Below are 12,610 nucleotides of genomic sequence, written 5' to 3'. Positions count from 1 at the left end.
TGGTTGAACTCTTGGAAAGTAGTGGCCTGTGGCCATAAACAAGGTGCAGTTTTTGGGCTGTGGAGCATCCTTGAGGGCTGGTATATCTTGGCTTGTTGCAGCCTGTGGGCCAAGGACAAGATGCAGCCTTTGAGCTGTGTGGCAGACTTGAGGGCTAGTGTCTGGTGATGGTGCACCTGGTTGCGCACTATGATGCTGAGGTGCGGCCATTGTTGCCGGGTTGACACTGGAGCTGGTACACTGGATACCACACCTTGGATGTTGAGGTGCGGCCAATATCACCGGGTTGATACTAGTGCTGGTACGCTGGGTTGAATACTCTGATGTGAGTGCACTCTGTGCTGCTGGGATGACAATAGCAGCTGAGGACAGAGATGCACACTGTGCTGCCTAGATAACACAAGCATCAAACAGCAGATATTATTCAGACCGTGCCGCCTGGATGGAACAAACAGCAGAGAATAGACACGACAAACTGGAACCTGGAACTCGACTGAACAAACCGGAGACTGATCACAACTGGAAACACGTGAAAACACTATCACCGGCATTGGAGCAGTGTTCACAGCAGCAGGATATGTACTCAGGAGCCAATCTGGATCAGCCCCAGAATGACAGACAGGAGGTAGACGGAGTCTCAATGAACTCTGGCCTGGCGTTCGCCTCACACAGGATTAGCAGTGCGGCGGCTTGTGACATGCAGGAATTGACAACACTGGGAACCCTCCTGTTGAACGGCACAGACATCTGCTTTCAGTCCCAGTAGTTCATCCACCTACCTGCATGTTAGGCATCCTTTATCTCAACCAGTGACTTTATTCTATACTCATATTCCAGTATTTTTTATTCAATTATAAATTTTATTTTTTTCTCATCAAATTTTACATTTAATTTTTATGACTGTCATACCCTTTGATGTTTTGGTTTATATTATTTGAATAAATATTGTTTTTTCATATCACGTGCAGTGGTTCAGTATACACACTATGGCCCTCATTCAGAGGCGCTCGCAAGAAGTGAGCGCTCTCTCTGAATGAGGGCGGCCACTTGATTTTTAAAGTGTGGCCTCCTGGTTGCTAGCTAAGCTGTGGGTTACCACCCACAGCTTTAGCGACAAACCAGGGTGATGGTCGCGATGGTCAAGACCATCGCGACCATTGGGGCTTGCGACGAGACCCTAAGGTTGGGTCTTGGCAACCGCAAGCCCCAGGGAGCTTCCTGCTCTGATCGAGCAGGAAGCTCCCCACTGACATCACTGCTGATGTCAGTGCAGCCACCAACAAAACGGCAAGCGTTCCGTCGGGAACGCCTCCGTTTGTGTAGCCACCCCCCCTCCCCACCTACAAAATGGGGCAAGCTGTTGATCACCATCGACAGCCGCCTCTTTTGTAGTGAACTCCGGAGCGAGACAATTTCTCTCTCGCTCCGGGGCTTGCGCACGTGCAGTGGAGCCGCTGCGCGTGCGCAGGGCCTTAACATCGACCCGGTTGCGAGCGCTCAGTGCTTGCGACCGGGTCTGAATGAGACCCTATATTTATTGTGCTGTTTACTACCCCCTTTCTATTGTTCAATTTTTGTAATCTGATGACCTATGGCCTTTGAACAGCAGCAGTAATATTGTGTGTGTTTTTTGTCTCTAATAATATATTACATCATATGAGACAGTTGTTTATTACTATACTATTTACTACAAAACACTGAATTGGAGCAGAAAGGTCAGTCTCCTATTTGTGTATACTTAAAATGCTGTGCAGTATGTTATTGATAGAAGTCTGACAGGTTGAGCACCACTGATCTAAATGTTGATTGCATGTACCTGACCTTTATTTTGCAATCCACACAGAAAGGGATTGTTAATTATTATTTTATTAGTAGGCTACATTAGATAACCATAATGTTGGAATGCAATTTGTGCACAGACTTTCATCACATCAGCTACTTTACCTGTGCAAATCTCATCAGATATTGCACAAATATATAGTACTTTAATCCTAAAATCATTTAATAACAGCACACATGCACTTACGCCATTTTAAACACACACATTATATATATATATATATATTTTTTTTTAAACGGTGCTCTGTCCACCTTCAAGAGAGCATAAAATAATCTCTCCCTGCTATATGAAAATGCTAACTGTCAGTTGTAGAAAAGGACACATGTTGGCTGCTGGACAGTGGCTGCTTGACATCTGCTCGGGAAAGTCCAACCCAAATACTCTAAGAACTGGTACTGAACATTTAAGGGGGTACAGTGGGCCGTGGGTTATATTCCAACCAGGGAGCTGCTTGTGTGGTGGTTGTGTGTACTCCATGAGTATGGGTGTTTTTCCACTATGTGCACAGATTACCTGACAGTCCAAATTTGGGATGTAGTCAAATTACCGATGGCTGGGAAGCTGTCTGACAAAATCCTGATGTCTAAATCCCAATTTGGGACTAAATCCCAGCACCCACCTTTAGCCTGACGACCGAATGAAGTCAGGCAGGGTTTCCTGAGGAATCTGAAATTACTAATACCATGTGACTGCATGCACAATTTCAGATGTAGGCATTGTGCCAGAGACCAAGGTGAGACTTCACTCAGATACACACCTTCCATTCTGGAAAGTATACGCTCTGGGGGGTAAATTTATTAAGATTCGAGTTTGGTTGAGTTAGCATTCTCTGGAGAGTTTGGGCATTTTTTTCCACTCGCAAATTTACAAATGTCAAACTCGGGGGAGAAAATTCTGGAGAGTTAGCAAACTTCACCATCGGCCAAACTCAAGTACCTTTTCACTAGTGAAGATAGGATTTGGGAATTTACCAAGATGAGAGTTTCTAAACTCATGAGAACGGACAAAATTCCTGTCCAAATTTGTGAAATCAGTTCACCTGTCTGTGAGCTGTGAGTTCAGCACAAACATACACAGATTAGTGTGATCCATGTATGTTTCTACCTGTAAATAGTAAATAAAGGATTAATTAAAAAAAAAAAAATGATGTAGGGTCCCCCCTCAAAAGAAAAACCAGCCCCAGGCTGCATAGCCAGTCCTGGCTCCTAAAAATATGGGGGGGGATTAATAGGGTTTCCCCTTATTTTAGGAACCAGCACCTGGCTGCTGAGCCAGTCTTGGTTTTAAATATAGAGTGAAAAAATGTGTAGGGGTCCCCTATATTTTAAACTAGCACCAGGCTCAAATCCAACCTGTGTGTAATGCCAAAGCCAGGGGACCCTTTTTCTACAGGTATAACACAAGCAGCTTTCACATATCTCACTGGTATGTGCAGGCTGCTTCTTCGGGAGAGGTAGGCAGAGAGAAGACACTGCAATCTTGGGTGAGTAATCTTCAAAATGTGCTACTTGGGGAATAATCTCATTCTGCTTCCCCATCGGCCAACTCACTCTCAGCTAAACTCTCTTCTTAGTAAATTTGTGAGTTTCAGAAGCATCAAATCACCCGAGGTTCAGCGATGCTAATCGAGGTTGAAAAAAAAACTCTCAGGCTCGATTCTTATTAAATTTACCCCTCAGTGTTTTTTATATAGAATAATATGATTTCACTGGCTAATATTGAAGGTGCTTAATCAGTTAAAACCATGGATTCCAATTGGCAATTTCAAGCAATTAAATATTCATGATTGTGTTTTGTGAATGTCAACATGGAAAGTACACAAACTCTACCAACCCATTCAGTAAGAAAGTCACCTCGACAGGGTGTGACAGTGAGATACAGCATTACATTCCTAATACAAAATCACAGACAGATATTAATGAATGATGGAGATTTACAAAGACACAAAAAAATTTATGTAGCCATAACTGATTATATATAGGGATGTGCGTCAACCCCCGTGTTTTGGTTTTGGATCTGTATCTCCTTCGAGGTTTTGGATCTCGATTTAGTTTGGCAAAAGCGTCCTTGCGTGTTTCGGTTTTGGATCTGTATTTTCTTAAAAAAATGTATAAAAACAGCTAAAATCACATAATTTGGGCCTTCTTTTGTTCCTACAGTATTACCAACCTCAATAACATTAATTTCCAGTCATTTACTGTGAATTTTGACCACGTCACAGCTCACAATATTGTTCACCAACATAGTCCAAAGGCTGACTAGATAAACTAAAGCAACCAGCTGAGCAGTGGAACAAACACACAGCAGTTATTTCAATCAAACTACCACACAAGTGGATACAATCAAAATGCTGACTGCCGGGAAGTCGGCTGACTAAATCTCGGTGTCTTAATACCGACGCAGGACCAAAGACAGGCATCTAAATCCCAATGCCCGTCTTTATCTCGACGCTGGAGTCTAGAAAGACGGCTTCCCGAACTAAGGTGAGCCAGGCAGTTAACCACAGGTTGGGGGGGTTGGGGGGGTTAGGTTTAGGTTTAAGGAGCAGGGCGGTGGGTTAGGTTCAGGCACCCCTGGGGGGAGGTTAGGGTTAGGCTCCACCCCGTGATGGTTAGGTTTAGGGTTCGGAGAGGGGGGTTGGGTTTAGGCACCACCGAGGGGGGGGGGTTGGTTAGTGTTAGGCATCACTAAGGGATGGTCAGGTTTATGGGGCGGGGGGGCAGGGTTTGGTTTAGTGTACTTACCAGCCCCAGTCAGACCTTCAGCATTCAGGATTGCGGCGTCGGGATTTAGGGCCTGATTCAGAGCCGGATGCTATTTGCGCTCGCTTGGCCAGAAAAAGGGGCTGGCTATTTAAATTAACCGTTCGCTCTTTGCGGTCTGTTCATGCCTCTATGTCTGAACGAGCGAACAAAACATGCAAACGTAATTTTGAAAACACTCCCCCTGGCCGCTCGCATCATACGTCATGTCCGCTATTTATTAGATTAATCGAGTACATCGGACGGCGTATGAACTGCTCGGTATTCTTGTGGTTGGTTTTTCCTACCACAATCATGCGAGCAGTTCTGACTATAAAACAACCAAGTGACGTGGTCGATGACGCTGCTTTAGTAATTGTGCACACCCTTAAAATGCCCATTTTGACTGTTTGGCACGCCTGCGTTCGGATCTCCACTCCCCATTTTAATGCACCTTCCCCTGTTACCACCCACATACACCTCCTCCTGTCACTCAAAATAGCAGGCATTCGCTATTTAGCAAGCACACGATTTTCAGCCGCACTGACTGGTTCGCACATGCATATTAAAATCCGTATGCATGCGCAGTTGTGCGAACATCGGTCGGAACGAACAAGCGGCCGCTTACGAGCGGATCTGAATTAGGTGTGTGCACCGGCCACTTTTCGTGTTTTGTGTTTTGGATCTGGATCTTTCTTCGTGTTTTGGATCTGGATTGGTTTTGCCAAAACCACCCTTTGGTGTTTTGGGTTCTGGGTTTTGTGTTTTGGATCTGTATTTTTTTTTTAAAAAGCATAAAAACAGCTAAAATCACAGAATGTGTTGATTTTTCTGCTTCTATGCTATTATTAACCTCAAAAAACTTAATTTCCACTCATTTCCAGTCTATTCTGAACACCTCACACCTCACAATAGTGTTTTTATGTCCAAAAGGTTGCACCAAGGTAGATGGATGACTATGCTAAGCGACACGAGTGGGCGGCACAAACACGTGGCCCATCTAGGAGTGACACTGCAGGGGCAGACAGGATGGCAGTTTGAAAAACTAGGCCCCAAACAGTACATAATGCAAAGAAAAAAAAGAGGTGCAAGATGGAATTGTCCTTGGGCCCTCCCACCCACCCTTATGTTGTATAAACAGGATATGTACACTTTAACAAACCAATCATTTCAGCGCCAGGGTCTGCCACACGACTGTGGCTGAAATGATTGGTTCGTTTGGGCCCCCACAAAACAAGCTGGCAATTAATCTGTCCCTGCACAAACTGGCTCTACGGAGGCAAGATGTCGTCCTCATCCTCCTCATTCACCGATTCCTCACCCTCTTCAGTGTTGTGTACATCCTCATCCTCACAGAGTATTAATTCGTCCCCACTGGAATCCACCACCACAGGTCCCTCTGTACGTTCTGGAGGCTGGTCTCCCTGGAAGAGTTGAAAATTCATTTTTATGAACATCATCTTCTCCACATTTTGTGGAAGCAACCTCCTATGCCTTTTGCTGACAAGGTTCCCGGCGGCACTAAACACTCTTTTGGAGTGCACACTGGAGGGGGGGGGCAACTCATTTAAAATAGAGCCAGTTTGTACAGGGGCCTCCAAATTGCCTCTTTTTCTGACATGCCTACTTTGATGCTGTCACCGATGTAATCCTTTAACAGACAGACGCACGCTTGTCGCTGCTGCTTTGAGGATGCAGGTGCAGCTACAGCCCACACAATTCACAAAGACAGAAAAAAAAAGAAGAATTTTTTTATTGTTTGTGGAGCACACTTTGAGGGTTACATCACCCTTTAACAGATAGGCGCACGCTTGTCGCTGCTGCTTTGAGGACAGTATCATATGCAGTAACAGTAGACTTGTCAAAAATTGTTGGCACGTCCTTCAGTCCGGACCAGATGTCCAAACTGGCCCTTAACTTATGACACAGGCGCACGCTTGGCGCTGCTTCTGTGTTGATGCACGCGCGGCTACATCGCACACAAGTCACAAACACATAAAAAAAATAGTTTTTTATTTTTTGGAGCACTTTGAGGGTTACACCACCCTTTAACAGACAGATGCACGCTTGTCGCTGCTGCTTTGAGGATGCAGGTGGAATCTAGACGGGATTTGGAACCGGGGACACACTACCTCCATCAATTGTCTAAATCCCACTGCACTAATGGCGGATACAGGACGCACGTCTAACACCAACATAGCAGTCAAGGCCTCAGTTATACGTTTTGCTTCAGGATGACTGCTGTCATACTTCATCCTCCTCGCTAGAGACTGTTGGAGGCTCAATTGTTTAGTAAAAGTAGTGGTGTTCCTACTTCCTCTCTGGGATGATGAACAACTCCCAGCAGCAGCAACAGCACTAGGAGGAAGTGGTTCTTGATCTTTCCCTATTTTACTTTCATCGTAGAAAGTTTGGTCCTCCATTTATGTTATATTGATATATACGTGCGGCTAAGGTGCACACAAACACACAAAAAATATTTTTTTATTTTTGCTGGAGAGTAGTGCACTTTGCGGGTTACACCACCCTTTAAGAAATGAGCCAGCCGGCCCTTTACATATGGGACACAGGCGCACGCTTGGCGCTGCTCGTTTGTTGATGCACGTGCAGCTACAGCCCACACAATTCACAAACACATAAAATATTTTTTTATTTTGTTTGGAGTGCCCTTTGGGGATTACAGCACCCTTTAGCGGTCAATCCAGCCGGCCCTTTATTTATGGGACACAGGCGCACGCTTGGCACTACTTTGTTGATGCACGTGCGGCTACTGCGCACACAATTCACAAACACAAAAAAATATATTTTTTTATTTTGTTTGGAGTACCCTTTGGGGGTTACAGCACCCTTTAACGGACAAGCCAGCTGGCCTTTTACTTATGGGACACAGGCGCATGCTTGTCGCTGCTCCTTTGTTGATGCACGTGCAGCCACAGTGCACACAATTCACAAACACAGAAAAAATATATATTTTTTTTGCACTTGGGGGGAGCACCCCTGACGGACAGAGCACCCCCTGGACAACACTACAGCACCCCTTTAGGACTGGGACACTGCACAGGACTGTGGAGTGGACACAGCCCCTATGGACAACTGACTGCACAACACAGTCCAGCCAGCCCCTATGGACTTTGAAGGAGTGGACACAGCCCCTATTAACAACAGCAGCACAGCACAACACAGCCAGCCCCTATGGACTTTGAAGTAGTGGACACAGCCCCTATGGACAAAAGCAGCACAGCGCAGCACAGCACAACACTACACTACACTACACTACACAGCCCAGCCAGCCCTAACTCCCACCCTCCCTCTTCACTGTCCACAGCCGAGTGAGAAAATGGCGCCGACGCGGGTACCTTATATAGGATCCAAAACCCACGAGACCCGGAAGGCGGGATGATGACGTTTTGTCTCGATTTCAGTTCCGAGTCAGGTGGGAAAAGTCGAGCCTGACTCGGATCGGCCTCGGATCGGGGGGGCTCGGGGGGGGCGGTTCGGATTTCAGAAATCCGAACCCGCTCACCCCTACTCTGAATCAGGCCCTTAGTCAGATGGCTTCCTTGCTTTCAGCATTTCATACCCAACCCCTCACAAGTACAACAATACAATTCAGAAATTTAATAAAAATTGTGCGTGGAAGATCCTTGCTCAAAACAAGTTGTCATAGTTAACAAGCAGCAAACCTTAAACCCTTATACCATTTGTAAATAGCAATAGCAGACATGAATGCCCCCCACACAAGTGCACATGCCCCCAGCACATGCCTATTCTCAGTGTTCAGTCTGTATTTACCTCCTGGGGATGATGGCCCACTGATGACTGGCATTCTTTGCCCATGTAAAGCCCCATTCAATGTATAGCAGTTCCCCAAAATCTCCTCAACCATAAAAACAGCATTCTATACCTGCAGGTCAGAAACAGTGCGGGTCAGATACAGTGCAGGGTAAAGTGTGGGTCGGATACAATGCAGGTCAAATACATTGTGGGTTGGATACAGTACAGGACGGATACAGTGCGGGATATAGTGCACGTCTGATATATTGTTTTTAAGGAGGGACGGGGCTAGGGTCTGTGTGGGTGCACTCAGACATCCTGGCCTCGCAAGCTGCCAGGACCTGGCCAGGCTATGGGAAGCTTCAGCTCCCGCAGCCTGGCCAATGGAACATCGAATACAATAGCGACAAATGGTCGCGATTATTTAGATGGTGATCGATGCTGACCCCAGGCTGCGACCTGGGTTGCAGTACTGGGATCAATCAAATGCAGTGTGTGACACCTTCTGCATTTGGATTTTAAATGGACGGAATTGCACAGCCGATTGTGTGCAGTTGTGCATTTCCGTCCATCTCTGAATCAGGCCCACAGTGTGGTATACAGTGTGGGTTGAATACAGTGCAGGTCAGATACAATGCGGGTCTGATATGGTGTGGGATACAGTGTGGGTTGGATACAGTGCAGGCTGGATACTGGGCCTGATTCAGCAAGGAACACAAAGGAGAGAAAGCACACACTTGGCTGATTTTTTTGCACTGCACATGCATATACATCGCACTGTGTGTGCACAAACAAGCCAGTGCGATTGGGTTATGGTACGCAGACTACACGCAGTGTGCATGCAGAGTCATAGACCCTTCCGATATTGATTGACAGCAAGTGCCATTTGTGAGTAGTGATGAGGGTGGTCAGGCGAACGCAGGCGTCATAACGCCATTATAGGGCGTATATAATTAAGGCAGTGCGTGCGGCATACATAGCCATACTGTAAGATGAACACAGGAAGCAGCCAAAATTCTGCTGCAGGTTAGGTCAACCACTATTGTGCATATGGGTCCGACTGTTCTCGATGTTACCGATGTTTATGTTATCTTGCATGCTGATCAGGCTGTGAGTAAAGGGAGATTGGCGGCTTAATATGGGGCTGGGTGTCTGCATCTTATGCTACGGTCTCCGGACGTACGCATTGATTAGCATATTCTCGCAGCGGACAGGTGCGTGCGTCTGCTAGCGTGTGTTCCTTGCTGAATCAGGCCCACAGTGCGGGATACAGTGTGGGTTGCATACAGTGCAATATACAGTGTGGGTTGGATATAGTGCAGTATACAGTGTGGGTTGGATAAAGTGCAGGATGGATACAGTGCAGGTCAAATACAGTGCAGGTCGGATACAGTGTGGGTTGGATATACCAATAGTGCACTTACTGTGACAGTGGTGTCGGCAGAGTGGTGATGTGTCCTCAGAGAATGCCAGTAGTGTCCTCAGTGCACAGGTGCTGGTGGTGTCTGCAGTGTGAGGGTGTCGGTGGTGTCCTCAGTGTGGGAGTGTTGGCAGTGCAGGGGGGGCAGACGGTGTCCTCAGTATGGGGGTTCTGGCAGTGTCCTCAATGCAGGGTGCCAGCAGTGTCAGCAGAGCGGATGTACCAGTGGTGTCCTCAGTGTGGGGAGCTGGCGGTGTCAGCAGTGCAGGGGTGCCAGCGGTGTCCTCAGTGTAGGGGTGCCGGCAGTGTGGGGGTGTTGGAGTCCTCAGTACAAGGGGCGGCAGTGCCCTAAGTGCAGGGTGGTAGCAGTGTCTGCAGTGCAGGGGTGCAAGTGATGTTCTCAGTGCGGGGGTGCTTGCAGTGTCGGCAGCACAGAGGTTCTGGTGACGTTGGCAGCACGGGAGTGCTGGTGGTGTCGGCAGCACCCCAGTGTCTTACATCTTGCCCATTGAAGTCTATGTGCAAGCGCTTGTTGACTAAAAGCAGTGATAGACAGCTCTCTCAGCCAATAAGCATTATTATTCATTGAATTCAAAAGGGACTTTGTAAAATGGCCTTTCAAAGCAAAACCACGAGATCCGACAGCGGGATCTCAAGGTTTTACCTCGAATAGGGATTTGAGGAGGGAGTGGAGATCCAAGCTGTGTCTCGGATCCCTGAAGTTTGGGTGGGCTCGGTTCCCTGAGAACTGGGCCCACTCATCTCTAAATGTATAATTTACTTTTGGAATGCTGTAGCCATAAATCTTTTTATACATCTATAGCCCAACTGAAAAAAGCTTAATGTAGAATAAAGTTACTGTAGGTACACAGTATGCAATTATTGGGCCGATTTGCCAATACTTGCTCGGCCTGATTTACTGAACTTATTGGGCAGAGTTGACTGCAAAATTAGTGTAATTTACAAATTTAAAAATAAGCTTTGCTGAGTCATGCAGATCTGGCAATGTATATGGCCCTTCATCCAGAGGCCGATCTATATTTTTGGGGCCCTGAAGCTTGAACTGTTATGGGGCTCCTTTGCAACCAGAAACAATAGGGCAACATCCAACAAGGTCCAAAGGACCTTGCTGCCCTTGCAAGGACCTTGAGGTCCAAATGGCAGAGATGTAGAAACCCCACAGAGAGTGAGAGACTGTAGATAGACAGATGTAGAAACCCCCCAGAGAGAGAAAACAGTGTAGATAGATCACATACAAAACCAAAACTTACTCACTTCCTCTGTAGGATCCCAGCTATTGATCCTCCTGAGTGGCATCTCTAGAATTCATGCTACTGCCTCTGAGCTGCATGCCATCCCTCAGTCAGCTCAGCTTTCAGTTTGTGGTCAACAACCCCTCCTACATACACTACTTTAGAGCATATTCCAAGGTCAATCTCAAGTACTTCAACCCATTGACTTATGATTCTATCACTAAAATAACCTTATTTTAATAACATACACTTAAAAAAAAGCTATTGATTTTTTTTTAAATTTCACTCATTAAAAAAAAAAAAAGTTGCTTCAGGGCCCTTCCAGGGTTAGGGGCCCTGAAACTTAAGCTTCATTAGTTTCACATTAGATCCGATTCTGTCTGCATTAACATCATATGTAGGTGCTTTACACCAGGCATATGTCACTTACACTTACGATTATGTTTTGCATGGAAAACACGCATTGGCTACTAACATAGTTGCCATCTTTCTTGCTGCACTCTCCGGGAGAGGGCAGCAAGGTCACACAGCAGGAAGCATGGCGCGGCATAGGTGTGTGGTGCAGAAATGTGATGGCATGATTGCATCATCATGGACCCTCATCCACAATACAATGGTGAGATTATTGGCCTTGTAAAGCAGGGGGCGGGACTATGATGATGCAACTCATCGTGAATTACGCCATCGCACGCCCAGGCCACACACTTTACTCATGAAGTGGGCAGCACCGGGTGGATGCAGGCAGCCTCTGGGAGACTTAGGGCCTGATTCAGACCCGCTCGCGAGCAGGTCGATGGCCGGGCAGTGCGCACGTGCGGCATGCGCAAACCTAGGAGCGAGCGAGAAATCACTCACTCCGGGGCTCGCTACAAGACGGGGCAGCAGTCGATGTTGATCGACAGCTCGGCCTGTTTTGTAGGCGGGTCGGGGGGGTGGCTGCACAAACGGAGGCGTTCCCTTAGGAACGCCTGCCGTTTGTGGTGGCCCTACTGACATCACACGTGATGTCAGTAGTGAACTTCCTTCTCTATTAGAAGTTAGAACGGCAAGTTCACTGGGGCTTGCGATGGACGAGACCCTACCACAAGGTTTCGTTGCAAGCCCGATGGTCGCGATACTCGTGACCATCGCCCGCTAAAGCTGTGGGTGGTCACCCACAGCTTAGCGAGCAGCCTGGAGGCTGGGGTTAAAAAAAAAAAAATGGCCCGCCCTGATTCAGAGCGAGCACTCCCAAATAGCGAGCGCCTCTGAATCAAGGCCTTAATACTCTAACAGGTGGCCTGAATCACCATTCAAAATTTGGCTGTTCCAGGGAGAGTAAGCAAGGCTGATAAGCATCAATAAAACTTAAAACCCTGTCTAATACAGCAGAGACAACTCTCAGTTGTTGCTAAAAGGCACATAAAATCATAGTTTATGCCCATGCACAAAGAAAGCATCTCTGGACCACTTACCAGTGGCCTGCTCCTCCCTGACTGCATGATTTCACTGACTTCTAAATCTATATCTTACCTTTATAAACTATAGCTTTATGCTTGGCCATTGTTTTAAATGTCTGTCTATATTGGAAGGGACTAAGGGC

The sequence above is a fragment of the Taudactylus pleione genome, unplaced genomic scaffold, assembly GCF_031769625.1.
Source record: "Taudactylus pleione unplaced genomic scaffold, aTauple2 ptg000055l, whole genome shotgun sequence".
In the NCBI taxonomy this organism is placed as follows: domain Eukaryota; kingdom Metazoa; phylum Chordata; class Amphibia; order Anura; family Myobatrachidae; genus Taudactylus; species Taudactylus pleione.
Note: the sequence above shows the minus strand (reverse complement) of the source record.